Source organism: Passer domesticus, chromosome 2, assembly GCF_036417665.1.
Source record: "Passer domesticus isolate bPasDom1 chromosome 2, bPasDom1.hap1, whole genome shotgun sequence".
NCBI lineage: Eukaryota > Metazoa > Chordata > Aves > Passeriformes > Passeridae > Passer > Passer domesticus.
Window position 1 is genome coordinate 60,077,396 of NC_087475.1, and position 17,401 is coordinate 60,094,796.

Consider the following 17,401-nt stretch of genomic DNA (forward strand, 5'->3'; position numbering starts at 1 on the left):
CTGGTATTTATAAAAAGCTTTTTCTAAGGTCAATTTTAGTCTCCCTGACTTCACCAAACATTTTCCTCAATTCCCCAAGGTTGATTCTTTGTAACAGAAATGGCCCATTTTGCTTTCTCTCCATTTGATATGAACTGAGATCTCTCTAGGTCCAAATTTATTTTCTATAGCTAAAGGTGTTAATGAGTGAAGGTCAATTTTATATTATTATATGGATTTTGAATCTGACCATAGTTATCCAGATTTGATTTCTAATAACTTCTCCACAGAATTTGTTTTGAAATTCATCCAAGTCACATTTGGATACCTTAACAGTTTATGCTTTCTCGAATATTTCCCCTTTCTCATCTTTGCACGCATTAGTACTGAATACTGTTACATGACTTCTGTCCTTACTCTTGTATTCTTCTTTCAGAACACATACTTTAATTTTATTTGGATAATTATTGCACTGTATTTCTAACAACAGTTATTACTTATTGTCTACCCAGCATGTCAGTAACGTCTTCAAGTATTTGCATTGATTGTTTCTTGTTTCCACCAGCATTTTAACTCCTTTGTATGATTTGGGTTTTTTGGAGTTTTTTTATTGTTTCTTATTGTTGCTCTTGTTGTTGGGTTTTTGTTGGGTTTTTGGGTTTTGTTTTTTTTTTTTTGTGAGTAAATACCTTGAATTTGATAATGGAGAGGTAACATTTGAGGAAATCTTGGAGCCCTCCAGGCACCACAAATGTTCTAATTGGAAAAAGATTAATGTGGAGCTGTGCCATCCTCCTGCAATACCACATCATCTTGGAACACTTTGCTCCTGCGAGTAATTTTCTTCAGAAAAAAAAATCACATTAAGCAGTAGGTGTCCAAACTAATGGCAATATTTCAGTTCAGATTTTGTGTTAGGTTTTGCATCATGTTCCATCACACAGCACACGTAGTAAGATTTATCATATTCCATCAACCAGTTTTGCTAAATGTCAGGCTTTTAATAAAGGGAAAGGGCAAAAAGTTTTAAAGGGTTTGCATTGCCTTGTTAATCAGCACTTGAAAAAGTTTTGAAGAACTTGGTGACTCATTAATTTAAGAGCAATTTTCTGGAAGCTATTACATATCTGAAATCCAAATTTTCTTTTAACAATCAGGGGACTTCAGCTGCTAGATTTCAAATGTTAAAATGTATACTTGTATGTGCTGCAAATCTGGTTTGCCTAGAAAATATATGCAGGCAGCAAAGTCATTTGTCAGTACTGACTAGAAGAAGGTATCACAAGAACAGACTCTGAGCAGTGCCAGTGCCTCTCATAAAACCATCTCCCCACCTGTTCTACAGGACAGACAAAGTTCAGTAGCAGCCATTACCAGCTATTGAAAAGTACATCCTCACTCTTTAAGAGATGAGGCAGGACTGACAATTCAGCATCACCAGGCAAGTACAGTTGTTGCTTGCCAACATTACATGACAGACATAAAAAGTCTAAGAAAACTAACAGACGAAAACTTTTACTGTCATGCATTGAAATTAAAAATAACCTCACCACATCTTTTTGCTGTAATTCATAATTCCTTGTGAGTTCCCTCACAGCATCTAGCATACAGAATTGAACTCCCCAATGCCTGCACACAGTGGGTAGCATTATTTCATCTGAATAGTTCAATTATCCTCTGTGAGGATACTTCAGTAACAGCTGCTCAGTGGAAGTATGGGTGACAGAATCAGACCCTCAGCTTATGTGGAGTTCAGCATCCCTTCACTGTTTACTTTGATTAACTACATCACTACACATTTTCAAGAGGAAATGCAATTTTCGCTAGCAGTAACTCAGCAACTTACAGTAAAGGGGTAAAAGCTTTGAGCAGACAATTCTGGGTGTTGGAGATAGTGCAAGTGATAAAGTGATGTATAAAATGACATGATAACAAACACTGACCATATCTCTGATTTTTCTTTAGTAGCAGACAATATCATCATTCACACAGCTGTGAGCCATTCAAGAAGGTATTATCCTCTGAGTTCTGACATCAAAAAACTTATCGCTTCCAGCCCTACAGTAAAGCAGTTTAGTAGGTAATAAAAATGAGCAGGAAATTTCCAGAGTGGTCTGAGTTGACAGCAGAGACCAAATTTCCACAAAGTGGTACAGTTATATATAATTTATATCTCTCTGCAGCATCTAATCCTCCTGAGAAGATTAATTCTGGCAGAAGGCATGCCATGGAAAGACTAAATACCTTGCCTCAGGGTCTGCAGTTTTTATTTCTTCCAGAGGTTCCTCAGGAATCCTGTTTACAAAGGCAAAAAAAAAATTCATTAAGTCATTTTGCAAATCTTCTACAAGTCCCTCTCTATTCCTAATTAAGATGAAGCCCCTGGTTTTGTTCTGTCCTTATTTTTCAATGAGCTTTAAGCTAGATTTTCCGATTGTCATTGCAGGACAGGCTAATAGCTAACAAATAGAAAAAGCTCAGCAGTAGTCTGTGGTATAGTGAAAAGCATAGCACATCTACTGTGACCAAGGTTCAATTCTACCTGGTCACACTGCTGTTATCCTAACACTGCAAGAAGTCAATTAGTTAAAAGGTAGCTATGGCAGAAAAATCAATACTCAATACTCATATAAACAATATTCCTGAGTTCTGTGTAAATAGCAGCATTGTGCAAACTCCTGTGCCAGAGGTATCTTTTGTGAACTCAGTCCCCAGATCCCCATTATTTAAAATGCTCTCTTTTCATTTCACATTGACAAAGAAAACAAACCATGGAAGATATGGGGTTGTTGGAAACAGAGTCAAAAAACTCACCAAAACAAGGAGCAGGATTCAGTTCTGGACTGTAGACACCTACTCATAAATATGGACCATCTGCTGGGTTTCTGATTTCTCATTTTAATCAGAAGAGTTCCAGTCCTCTATTTAGCATAAACTTTGAGTGGTATTTGAAGCATATGTGAGAGTCATGTCTGGCCTCCAGCTCCTCTTCTCTTTTTTTGTAAGATGTTGTATTCTATGTGGATATTCTGGCTACTTTATGGCATCTGAAAGTGACAGAAGATGCCTGCATTCAGGAAGCTGAACCGAAGTCCTGGTTGACATGGTTAGTGGCATCTGCTGAGCCAAATCTCCAGGTTTGACTGACCTTATTGATTACTTCTCCCTTTTCTATAATGAAGCTTTAGTCTCCCACCATAAGCAACACTTGCATAAGTACACATGTGCATTTGGAATGTTCTCTGTGCATCTGGACTGGCAGATGGAAGACAAGGTGCAGCATGAGATGTTTTTATTTAGGCACTTGCATCAAGCCTCTTAATTATGTTGATATCTGCATGTGGATGTCTTAATGTAATGGCTAAGTCTTACCCCAGTTAACTCTCGTTTCCTGATATTTCAGCCACGTACCTAAGCCAATAAATTACTAACTCCATTAAAAATGTCTTTTCAAGAGTCCACCCCCTTTTCAATCATCTTTGAGGGCATAGGTTTTCTTGAAAATCTGGTTTTCCATTCTAAAGTAGCTTCAATATTAAGTTCATCGTCCCTCTACTGTCCCTCACTGTAAAATTGATATGGTTATTTTTTATATACCTTTGTGCTACCACAGTCTTGTTTATCTTTCAGATCTTGAGCTGTTTCAAGACATCAATATATCCTTTGTCTCTCAATTTCAACTGGACAAATAATGGAAAAATATTTCAAATAACATATTATTTGGAAACAAATTGTTGAAAAAAATCAGTTTGCAAATATTAGATGACTGATTCACTCTAACAGCCCTTCTTTGTTTCCATTTAAATTTTTCTTTCTCTCACACACAAGTAGACACACAATAGTACAGCACAAAAAATTCAGCTCTACAACACAGCCCCACAAATCTTGGAATTACAGCTTTCATAAAGCTATAGTGTTCTCAGCTACAACATCTTTTAATGAGATGTGTTAGGTCTGGCTCACAATTGCTGAAATACTGTCTCTGTCATGGGTACACAGATAGCCCTCTTCACTCATCTATCATTCCCCATTCCATGATTATTTAATGTCACGATTCCCTATGAGGAAAGTGTATGCAGCACATTCAGAGCTTGGTACAGGGTGGGTGATTTTTTCATGAAACAGGTTGTATTTCCTGACTTTCACGGAAAGAAGGAACAATCTTTGCAACAAAATATCTTTTCACACAAATAAGCAGCGAGGCTAAACTGCAGAAAATTTACTGTGCTAGTTTATTTCTGATACATATGGATGCTTTTTCTTTCTTGACTATTGATTTTCCCTGTACTTTGTTCACAACAGTGAACAGTTGTGCTAGCAGATATTTTTGGCTTTTCTTTACTCTGAAAAGAAGAATTCAGTCTTATCCACCTCCTGCCCAACAGCTCTGGGCACAGCAGTGTCCCATCCTTTGGATGACTCCAGGAAGTACTACAGTTATAGTAACCACCTAGGGTGCTTCCCTGCTTTAATGTTTTCTTTCCTTTTCTGAGAAATATTTCTGATAGAAACTCAGTTACTTGTTTTCTGACTGCATTTTTTTATATAATTATGTAAGCATCAGTCCTACTGGGAGCTGTGAGGTGGCCGGCTTCCCACACAAGGGTGGTAGGTGGGACTGGGAAGTGAAGTATTTTAATTGCAACACTACACCTCCTTTTCTGTAAATGACACTGCCAGTCTGTTTCACTGTGAGTAATTTAGGACTGGAGTCACACTCACCTACAGAAAGATATTTTTCCTTGCTCAATCCAGCATTTTGAATGTTCTATCAAGGTCATATTTTCAAGAGCAATCCACTTGGAGACAGGTTTTCTACTTCAGCTGTTACCCAACACAAAAACTGGTAAGGACCAATCTGTTGGATTTTTGTGTTTAGGAAATTTCAGCAGTCATGGGAAGAGTTACACATAAAAGGGTGACTCACAGTATGAAGAGCTTATCAAGATGGACCCAAAGTACATCATTACCTGAGATTTGGTATCTGCCAGCTGACCCAGTGGGACACAAGAAACCCTGGCAAACACTGGACTGCTTAGTTAGCATGCCTAGGATCACTGAGCGTGGGGAAGACTGCATTTTAAATGTCACCCTCCCTATATATAACATATTTACCCTTATAATGGAGAAGCTTATTTTTTAATTTATTTTCTGATATAGCTTTAGGTAATACTTCTGGTCAACATAAATAGGCAGGAAGGTTGTAATTTTGTTAAAAACATTATACAATAACATATCCTTGAGAAATTTGATAAAGCCTGTCTATGCCACCATAAACATACTAAATAAAGCCTTTGTATTAAGTCCATTTGAAAGACCTTGCTAAGAGCTAAGGCACAAAACAGTGGAATTGAATTACAGTGGCCTAATAAATTATCAGCCATTAGCTAAATTTCCTTAATTGCCTGCGGGCATGCTTTTAGTCCACTCAAATTGTGAGGTAATAAATGTTAGTGAAAGGGACTTTAGAAGATTCGAAGCCCATAGGACAATGGGTAGTCTAAAGAGTTTGTTGGACTGGTGCCCATGTCCTCATACAATATTAGATAGATCAGCAACTGATTTTCCTATTCATGTTTATAATATTATTTGTGATATGTTACTTGAACAGGCAAAGAGCAAAAGGTAAAAAAGCTGTGGGACATCATCAGCAGGAAGAAAGAGATACTGATGAGTCACAAATTTGGAAAGCCTGAAAATCCTTCTAAAAATGGCTTTGAAATTGCCAAAACATATTAAAGTAAGGGAAGAAGAGGGGAGAAAAAGAACCAACCAATCAACCAACCAACCAACCAACCAACCAACCAACCAACCAACCAACCAACACAACAAAACCAACAAAACAAAACAAAGACTTGCCAAGAAGAAGGCAGAGGTTTTTCAAACTGCACTATCTAAAAATACAGATTAAAAGCCTTAATTGAAGTACTATGGTAAGCACTTTGTGCTTACCTGATGGTATTTTTCGTTGGCTAGAAATGGGAATATGGTTTAGTGTATATAAATCAGTTTATCTATTTTTAAATCTATATGTATATTTTTATTGGTCCAGCACATCTCTAAATTCCAAAGTTAACATAAAGTCTGCTGTGAGTATTTAATTAACAATGAAATCTCCAGAGTATTTCTGACTACATAAAATTCTGATTTATATAATTAATGTGAATCTATTTATCATTTGAATTTCCATTCACAACTTTTAAACACTAAGCATTCCTATCACTCATGTCCCACCATGTCATGTAAAAATATATTTAGCAGTACCAAGTAACAATATATCTTTGGTCTTCACAGTCTTATGATGTCGTGTGACTTCGCAGTAGTTTCTTATATGTGGAAATGGATTTTGATGTAATTACTGTGTAGGAAACAAAGGGTGGTGTGATTAATCGTTGCTGTTTTGGAAGCTGGGCAAATATTGTAAAATTAAAAAATAACTTCTTATGGTCTTATCTGGATTCTTTCAGACTTCTGACAACTGCTTTCTGTAAGAAACTTTACTGGAGAATTATTAGTTCACATGCTTGGATAGTCATGAAAATGTGAATGATAAACATAGACATGCAAATATTCACATAAGAATATGGCATTTATATGTGAAGAAGAATATCATTTGACACAGATAAAAGAGCTATTTAATGAGCCATAAAACAAATTTCAATCATACTATTTGCAGCTAGAGTAAACTGTACACATATTACTGAGTTCCAATCACAGCATCACTGTATATGCTGCATCAAATACACCTTTTTAAGAAATAAATACTCTTTTGCATAGCAGGATTAGATATTGAGTCACTCAGCCAGAGCTTTGCTAAATGAAAATTTGGCTAGATATTTACCAACTAACACTCCATTTAAGCCCTTCATTCACTTGTCTTTTCAGTGCCTCTTTCACATCCATTTCATTCTTCACTGCATGAAGCACTTGTTGAACTTTCTAAATAGCCATCATTTAAAACATCTGAAGTTTTAAGCATGCACTTATACACAGACACATTTTACACATATTTGTACATAGGTTCATAGTACCTGTAGGTAGGTGCCACTACTAGAATAGCATACATTAAACAGAAATTTATATTTGGTAGATGAAGAAATAAAACACAAACAAATTATTATAAATATGCTGTTAACATTTGTTAAAGGCAAGTATTAAAATGTTTCAGCTTAGAAATTTAACACAGATTTGAACTGACTACAGGAAAAAGAGGCCTTTCCATTAGTGAAGTTCATTTTTGTGTGACCTCTCTACAGACCTATAATCTCCTTTAATCTGTTACCCCAGTGTGACTGGTCAATAGGGGCCTGTCAAAATACCTCTGCTCTCTTTCCCTTTCTTCTATTCCTCAGCCTATTTCTCTTGCAAAATAAAAGGGATTTTAAAACTGAAATTCATTATTTAAATTTCATGTGTTGAAATTTAAGATTTCAAAATGAAACTATGTACAGTCTTAAAATTTAGTACTCAAAACGCATTCAATTTAATTGCCAAATAATAATGTCCCAAAAAGTGTGAAAGAATTATTTTTCATGCATATAAATGTCTGTAGTCAGTATTTCAGAGAACCATAGAATCACTTGGGTTGGAAGGAACTTTAAAGACTGCCTAGTTCCACACCCTTTGCCACGTCAGGGACAACTTCCTCTAGACCACCTGTCTCAAAGCCCCACCCATCCTGGCCTTGAACACTTCTAGGGATGCAGGAATCACAGCTTCTCTGGGCAGCCTGATCCAGCGCATCACCACCCTCACAGTGAAGAATTTCTTTATAAAAATATGTATTCTAAACCTACCACCTCTTAGTTTAAGGCCATTTTCCCTTGACCCATCACTAAATGGCCTTGTCAAAAGTCCCTCTCCAGCTCTCTTGGAGCCCTCTTTAGGAACTGGAAGGCTGCTATAAGGTGTCTCTGGAGCCTTATCATCTCCAGGATATTTAAAATAATCAAAGAAGCTGTTCAGCACCAAGATTCTCCTCACTTGTATTCCCTTTGAACAAAATTTTATCAACATGCATTCTGTACTGCCATTTTTTTTATGATAGAGACAGGCAAAGGAATGGCTAACAAAGGGGTACAAGGAAGTAAGTAATAGGAGGAAGGAGGGAGGGAAGGGAGAACTGGGGGAGATGGGAGGGAGATAAATGCAAACATGTATTGGATAAAACAGGTTCACTGATGATGAGAAAGTAGCTCTGTGTTTAAACGGACTCACCTCCATTCACACTTGTTCACACTTTTCCAAAGAAGATAAATTTAACAGGTGCAGAGAACTACCAGGATGCTGAGCAGAAACTGGACACTACCTCAAGAGAGAAGAATAAAAGATCTTTGCTTGTTCAGTGGAGTAAAACAAGAGAAGGGATATGACCATAAACATATAATGACAGATGTCAGTATGTGAAAGACCTGAAAAATCTCAAAAATTATGTCAGCACAAAAACAAAAAAAGTGTAAACTGAGTATGATACATACTTAGGCTATAAGTTACAAGGTTGTGTGATGTGTATTTTGCATTAGCAAGATAATAGATTAATGGGCCCAAGATTAATTCCCCCTGGGGGTGAATGGCCCCTTGTGTGAATTCCATGCTCCTAACCAAGTTTTACTTTTAGGGATTTGCCCACAGCCACTGAAAGTTTTACTCCTGGGACAGGCAGTCACCACACTGCGATTAAACTAAGCTGTCATGGTGAGTTACAGAGAAAAAGGTAGCATGTCAATTAAGCATAATGATGTGGCAATTAGCTTTTCATTTCAATTTTCTAAATATGTGCCATGGAATAACTAAAAGGATGCAAGAAATATAATCTCTTCATCCTCTATTAAAAAATGGGGTATGTGAAAAAATAAAAAATATTTGACTACTCAGAAAATCTATTTGTCTTCTTTGTTCAGCATCTCCTTCTATTGATCACTATCAGTGCTGACAAATAGCTTGAAGCTGTGATCCTGAATTGATATTTAATTAAAATGAAGATCTATTCTAATTGTACGGTAAACACATCAGAGTTCTGTATGTAAATATGTCAACAGATGTGGGATAAGAGAGGAATTTTAAATAAGTGTTAGAAAGTTTGCAAAGGGGCTAAGGAACAAATCATGCAGAGAAAAGCAATAATTAAATTCTGTCTCTAATTTATTTTTACACTGGATTCCACTCTTATTACACTGAAGTTTAAAGGCTGATTTCTTATTCTCCCTGCTAGAATGAATAAATTGCATGTACGATATGGGGTTTAGGGGGGGTTAAATCACAAAAGTAATGTTTTCTTCATCAAAGTGTGAAACCTATTTGTAGTATGAGTAGACCATGTGTCTTCTTGACATTGAAACTTACAAAATTAAATTACTGAAGTGCTTTACAGAGAATGGTGTTTTTCAGAGAACATTTTGTCTCTCAAGCCTGGTCAGCAACTTTCTGTCACTGTGCTCTTTCTGCAAACTCATATATATCATTAATGGAGAGAGCTAAACTGGTCTGTTGACTACTCAGAAGTCTCATTCAGTTTTCTTTTATCAGATCCTCTACAGGCAGATAGAAACAGCCTCACATTTACAAGCCCTGGCTTTTGTGGCCTCAGACACCCTGACATCTTCTGAAGGCACAGCACAGAGGAATTTAAGTAATTCAGGGGGTTCCTGGAGTACACTGATGATAACTTCCCCTTCTGAGAGATGGAAGAGTCAATGAGAAAAGGTGCTGTGCTGGACCTCATGTTCACAATGAGTGAGTGCTTGTTGGAGATGTGAACGTCAAAGGCAGATGTGGCTGCAGCAACCATGAGATGGTGGTAGAATTCAGGGCAGAGGGGAGAGTGAAAAGCTGGCACATACTGCTGGACAGGGGGAACGAGGAATACAGCATCAGACTGTTCTCAGTAGTGCCCTCTAACAGGACCAGAGCCAAAGGGCAAAAAGTGAAACACAGGAAGCTCCTCCTGAACATCAGGAAGCACTTTTTCCTGTAAAGGTGACTAAGCACTGGTAGAGATTGCCCAGGAATGTCATGGAGTCTCCATACTTGGAGATGTACAAAACCCACCATATTGTCCTGCATTTAGGTTGTCCTGCATGAGCAGGGGTAGCGGACTTGTTGGACCTGTACATCAGATGACGTACCGACCTCTTCCCTTCTGATACAAGAAAGGGATACCTTCTGATACCTGCAACATCTTCAACAGGCTTTGGTAGTACCTGTTTGGACAAATGGTTTGTGAATAGTCCTCATACATGAGTGAATAAAAATGTACTCGGGAGTAGAGTGTATGCATACACCCATCACAGCTCTTATGTGCTTTGTCCTTATTTAGGAAAGAGATTGAAGAGAAAAAAAGTTTGAAGAAAATTATCTCTGTAATTATATGGTCTATGTGGCAGTTTTTCCTCTCAGCTGGAATTCTAGGATTCAAATTATATTCAGTAGGAAGCCTTCACTGTTTTTTACTGGCACTGAAAAAGTGCTTGAGAAAAATATGTGTCTATTGAATCACAGTTCTTGAATTTTATTCATTTTAGTAAGTGGTTTTAAGTAATTTTTTGAATTCTCATTTTAAGATTTTTTATTTACATACCACTTTCTGATGTAATTTTTACTTTGAAATGACAAATCTTCAAAACGCAGTCAGCTGTAAGCAGAATTTTTAATTCTTCTTTCGTATCACAACCGTGCTTAACCATACTGTAATTACATTAACTGCTCTGTCATGTTTGTCTTTGCAAGGACAAAAAGCCATCAAAGGAAATCATGTCTGTAGTAGAACGCAATGCCAGTATGTTACTAACCTGTGAATTCTGCCTTCTATTGTGGTATATTAAAATAGATCTGACTTCAGCCCAGTAACCTCAGTTAATGTCTGTGGGAGTTACTTTTCCACTTAGTGTCTCAAATCAGAAAAATGGGATTGCCTCGACCAAACATAAGGTGTGAAAACTCCACTAACTTCAGTCATAGTTTAAACAAGAAGAAAGTATCAGTCTAAATTCCAGAATGAAAAGGTTTTAGCACCAAAAGTAAGGTAACACAGACATGTTTAAATTATTTCAGGGAGTTAAACCATGGGAAGTAAATGTACCTTTTAGTGGAAGAGCTTATTTTTCTGTGATTTACCTCAGTCAGAGACATGCAAAGAATAAGAAAAGAGTCAGGCACTGTGTCTTAGGTGAAACACATTCAGCTAGATAGCTGGCACATAGCTTTAGGGAGTGGTTCCTGCATACAAAAATGAGCTTTGGGGGTGCATCATCAGGGGTGTGTTCATGCATGTGCCCTCACCCACATCCCTGAATGGCCAGACTCTCTCATCAGCAGTCTGACTGATAATTTACTAATTATTAATACAGCAACACTAGATTTTTTCTTTTACCTCCACTGTAAAAGCTTGGCTGGATTCTTGCCTTTATATACATTCATTTACCCTCCTTCCTAATGATAAATATATAGCACATTCAATTTGGCTCATATACTTTTTTACTCTCCTTTTTTTACTCAAAATATCTTTTGTCTCGCCTACTGAAGAGTGTAAATATGTTTCACCCAGTTAAAGGGAAGTCCATGGTAATTCACTGTTGCCTGAGGCTGAGTTATACCTATTTCAGTCCCATGACAAAAAACATAATATGGGTGCTTCAGGGGTAATATTTTCCATACCTGGAAAACTATACTTGCTAAAAAATAGAAGGAGCCTCTCATAAGTTGGCTTTCCTTCCTGAAATTTTGAACATTTCCATGATACTCCACACTGAAAATGTGGTTTCTTTGGGTGAAATTTTGTTTGGTTGTGAAACACAGCCCACTACAGGTACAATTTGACTTCTATGTTTGAAAGAATAGAAACACAATAGTTATTACTATTTTATTTTCAAGTCAGGAGAAATAAGGCAAAAAATTATCTAAGAATTCCTTCACTCCTTAAGTGTCTACATGGGTAAAGGTTTTCTGAAAATCTTGTGGTGTAATTGTTTTTCATCAGAAAATGCCTGTTGGAAAACAGACAAAATGATTTGTGAAAACACAAACATTTGCATTATTACCTTTCCCTATAAACTGACGTATGGAAAGCCTTCAAATAAAACCAAAATAGAAATTCTTTACTGTTTCAAATATAATACCTAGCTCTGTTTCAAAATTAGCTGTCATGCAATGCTAATTATTGGTGCTAGGCACTACTTCAAAACTAAACTGGACTACAAAGCAAACTACATTTGAAGTACTATATAAGAATTTAAAGAGTTAAAATTCTGGTATATCCTAGAAGTTCATTTCACTTTCTTGTAATTCTTGTGGATCTTTAGATAGGCAGAAACTTAGCTTTCTACCAGTTAATGCTCTTAATAAGTGAAAATTAATGGTCTGTTTCTCCTATAAGTCTAGTCATATTATAGGTTGTTACAATTCACTGATATGATAAATTCTTTTTCAATATTTTTAGTATCATAAGGTGTCAGGCATTACTCAGAAAGACTGAAGATAGTCCCTGATTCAATGAATTCTAAATACATGTAAAATATTGTAACAACAATATTATTTTCTCTATGTACCACTTCATTAATGAACTGTTCTCTATTTTATCAAAACCAATATGTTGTGTTAATACATGATCTGTGGAAATTCACTGTAAAGTGTTTAATTCAGTTCCTTTTTTTTTTTTTATTTCTTAATATGTTGTTGTATCTCTTAATAATTTCTTAATTTCACATAATAAGAAATAATGCAATAACATTACAAAACTGCTAATTGTTCTGCAATTGAAGCAGGAGCTCTGTAGAGATTGAATAATATGTGCTGGATAATGTAGAAAGAGAGAAAGAAATTAGTCTGGTAGAATTAGATTAGCAAGCAGTAGTTAATTCTGGTGGAGATACATTTTGATTTCCAAATCAAACAGATATAGTAAAGAAATCCAATATATTTTGAGGAAGGTGAGAGTAAACCTACAGATACAGACCTAGAAACTGTGAGCTCTTACATTTGAGGAGCCATATTGAGCCGTTATCCACACTGATGGGGGTTCCGTAAAAATAAAGAGGATGGGAATCTTAGGTTCCTTTCATTCCTTTCTTTAGTTTCCAGCGAAAATACGTACACATAGATCAAAAACACTTTTTTAAACAATTGGGCTGTAAATAGTTTTATAAATTAATTTGGTCCTTAATTACTATTCATTTTACTAATGTTTTCTGCATATCTTCAGCTTGTAGCTAATACACAAATAGGAAAAACAAAGGGATTTAGAGGAATTATTTGTGAAGTATTCATGGAGAGTATATTTAGTTTGCAATGTACATCTCATTCTAACTGCTACATTCAAATATAAGGAAGAAAAACATTCATAGTGATGCATGCATGAGTTCAGAGGTTCTGCTTCAATTACCACATATTCACAAGTCTTTACAAACCACTAAATACTCAAAAATTACAGAACAGTGAATACACAAAGAGGGAGGGGAGAAGAAAGACACAATAAAAAACTCATGGCCTTTTTAAATATTATTATCAAATAGAAAGAAAGTTAAAGCTTCCCAAGAAAGATAATAACCACAGGTTATTTGTCCATCTCCAGGAATCCCAATAGTAATAAGTTTGGTTTTCGGCTGCAGAGGATCATTTCCTAGCATTTTAAGGGTAGGTACAAGAAAAAATGTTCTTCCCATCAATTTCTATTATCTGAATATGAGCAACACAAACTCTCATAGAGTAGCTAAATATTTCCCAATAGTGTAAACAAATTAATAGCTCTGAAAGATGTGTCTCTTGTTTTAAATTATTGCTGTGGATACAAAAAGCCAGAGACTAAAGTGATTTTCTTTTAAATGAAAGAACACTAGAAAAAAATTAATAAAAAGTTCAGTCTACCTATGGAATATCTAATCCCAGATGTTCACCACCAGATGCTGCTTCTTTTCCCTGTTTTCTCCTTCCCCTTTGTACTTGCTACTAGCCAAATATAAATTCCTCCTCCATCTTTATGCTTTCTATCTTTGTTTTTCCCCCTGGAACCCCTCGAACGATGGGCATTTCCTGCTCTCCCTGCTGTCAGTGCCCTGCAGAAGGTTGCAATCTCAACACCGGCTCTAACACTGGCAGGCAGTGAGTGAACAGAGGGTGTACTGTCTTGGGGAATTCAAACTCACCGTGGAGTGGCAGGAGAACAGCTCAACAGCAGGAAAAGTACATTTCCTTCTACTTATTTCCTTCTATTTATTTCTATAGCTCTGCAATAGCAATGAGGAATAAGTCTGATATGAGGAGGCAGTTGCCCCTTCTGCTGCCCTGTAAATTATATTCTTGCCAGGCCATTGTGTAAACTCTTTCAGTTTTCTGAGAGATTTCCTGATGGGTCACAGTACTGGAAATGACACCTACAGCTATTGGAAATAATGGCCCATAGCTGCAGCAAAAGAGAATTAACAGCAGCACTGTATATTCAGGAAAACAGCTTTGTAATCTGTATCATCACTTCAGAGTGAATTCATACAACAGATCCAAACGAGAAGATAGACAAGTTGTTTTCGCTGTGAGTAAAATGAAAATACCATTTTTTTCCCCCAAATTCTACCATCATTATTTTCCATTTTTTTCCTCTCCTTTTGAGAAAGGAAAGATGGTACAGATAAAGCTAAATGGATCTGAATAAGAATCAAGGTGTTATACTACTGTAGACACAGCTTAGGGAAAACCCTTTTCTGTCACCAGTGAGTAGCTGAGGGATACATTGCTGAAGAACTAAGGTGGGTTTTTTTTCAACAGAAGAGATATAAATATGCTTTTTACAGAATCCTAACTGCGGTTTCAGTGTTGATCTAAAAATAAGAAAATAATTCTTCATGACACGTTTTCAATAATGCTGTAGATCTTTTTTTGTATCTCTTCTACAGGATGTGTCAGCTAATGCAGTAACATTTTATCTCTCGCATAATGTTCTGCCTGATGCACCCCACTAAGCTGTGCTTCCACAGACACTAGTGGTGGAGGAAAAGTCTGGTTTAAATGGAGACAAGAGAAACCTGAATAGTGTCCCAATCAGGAAATTCAACAGTATAGATCACATCTCTGTTGTTGCGTTGTGTCATGCCCATGAAGGTACAGAATACATAGCCTGAGTGGGATTTAGCTTCAAATGAAGGTGTCTTTAGCTGTGTGTCATTTGTCACCCATATGTATAAGTTCCCACTATGTGGAGCAGAGATCAAGGGCTCCAGTCAGTATTGCAGTTCATACAGATATCTAATTCCTTTTAAAATTACTTAGGGTACCTGTGATAACTTCAAACATTTGGTAAGTATATCTGAACATGCGAAGGAGAAAAATACTTTGCAAGACCTTTAGCTGAAGGATGAGACATCCAAACAAGGCTTCTTTAAACCTCTCTAACTGACCATATGCAAGCAGCTAAGTTACAACTCGTATGGACAGTGAGCTGAACCATTTTTTTACGCTCCATAAACTCTATGGATTAAATTTCTATCAATGAGTGCTCAATCTCCAAGTAAATCCCTCTGACTTTCTCTAGACTTGTGAATAGTCCTGTGGAGACAGCTGAACTCACTCTATATAGGAAACAGCATTGGTAGGAAAAGATCAAGCTCAGGTTCTGGGTTCATTTCAGCCTAGGGAACCACCCTGAAGCATGCCCATCCTGCTTTCCCCTTCAACATCTCTGCCCATGGATCTCTGCAGAGATATCAGCATAGGAAACATTTTGCTAATGTGCTTATCTGGTTCTGCCAATTTTTACTCATGTCATTATGCTTTGACATGATTGTTGTCATCTGAATTTAGAAGTTTTTTATTTCATGGGTAATTTGCAACATTTATCTTAAGTAACTTGGAAACTATGACAACTAGTGACTAAAGAAAATAATATCTGCATAACCTGCTTATTCTTCATTGACTCCTTCAGAATATTATTATTATTATTATTATTATTATTATTATTACTAAAGTGATCCAAATATACCAACTGCATTTAGGGTCATAAACTCTTTGTCAAGTTTCAGTCAAATACTAGTGGAAATGTCCCAGGATAGAAATCAGATAAAAGAAAGTAAATAACATAATTTCTCAGAGATCTCCTATAAAATAGAGACTTTCAAATGAAAGGAGAAACTTATTCAAAATAGATGTAAAAATTAATGACAACTACCTGATGCTATTTAAACAGACAATAATCACCAATAAAAAAGAAGGTTTAACAACTGTGTTTCATCACAAAAAATATATTAGCCACTTTTCACAGTCTGAAACCATCATCAATCAATAATAGATAATATTTACTCTCTCCTGCTGGGGAGCCTTTTTTATGTTTTAATGGAATACACTGAATGTAGGTTACTATAGTTACAGCAGAATTTCAGAATGAGTTTTGTTTTATCATAATTGCTGCATATTAGTATATAAACAGCTGAACCCTGTCTTCCACTGGTAGCACTAATTTGTGCCTAGAGACAATTCTCTCCCCTCAGAAAATCGAACAACAGCGTAAAATATGCTGTAAGTTTGTGGTCTCCCAGTGGGAGTGGAAAGTTTCTGCAAGTCAAGCTGTTTGTTGTTTAGAGCCTGGGACTGCTGGGATCGGCAGCATAGAAAGGTGAAGCTGCAAAAATCCATCACCAGCAGTAAAGGGAAATTAAAAGTGTTCCCTACCCCACCCCAGACATGTTGAATTATAACCACAATACTTCCCATCACTATTGTTTCTGAGCAGACCTGAACACTAATGAATTTGTCTGGGATTTTTACAGAACCATAAGAGAATTCAGAAACTAACAAGGAATGCAACATAAGCTCTATAAAGATCCAGTTTTTACCATCATGGTGTTTTCTAGCATAGAAAACTATTGTTCCCAGGTTGCAGAGGCCAGGAAGGAAGAGCTTCTCCATCATGCATTCTTTATTTATCCTCATAAAGACTAATACCTAGCAGATACCTCCTTCCCTCTTTAGAGTGGAGTTGTGCGAGTAATTTTTTCCACTGTGAGTAACTGGATTTTTAATCTCTCCCAGAAATATTGAACAGAGGGAGATCACAGCATCATGGAAAATTTAGGTATGAGTTAAAAGATAAAAAACCTAACTGTAATCTCTGCTACCAGCTGAACTGCTACCATCAGGAAGTTACATGTGCAGAAATTCCACTGCACTCCCATATTACTCCATGTTGAGAAGTCAAACAAAACTTCATATAATATGCTGAAACACTTGAAAAGCCAACATGTCTGAAATTATGGCTATTATGTTTCCCTGAGCAAAAAATAAGTCTTCCAAAATGACTGACAGCCCTACAAGATTTTGTTCTGTTGCTTTTAAAATGCTGTTTTCCTGCAAGTAAAATGCAAAGGGAAAGGCAGTATGTCATATACAATATGGAAGGAGAAGAAACTAATGTCAAGTCAAAGATTGCCTTCTCCAGTGTGACAGC

At 36.5% G+C, this 17,401-nt stretch overlaps 1 long non-coding RNA gene across 2 annotated transcripts; it reads left to right on the forward strand.

Annotated features, from left to right (window-relative positions):
- The first annotated feature begins 7,186 nt into the window (after nt 1-7,186).
- LOC135295467 (uncharacterized) lies at nt 7,187-13,604 on the forward strand. Of its 2 annotated transcripts, none has more exons than XR_010357577.1 (3): nt 7,187-8,065; nt 8,597-8,673; nt 9,505-10,647. It is a non-coding gene; the product is annotated as an uncharacterized LOC135295467 (long non-coding RNA). The 2 variants fall into 2 exon arrangements; XR_010357578.1 differs by lacking the exon at nt 7,187-8,065 and adding an exon at nt 13,544-13,604 and having other exon boundaries at nt 8,123-8,673; nt 9,505-9,681.
- The last annotated feature ends 3,797 nt before the right edge of the window (nt 13,605-17,401 follow it).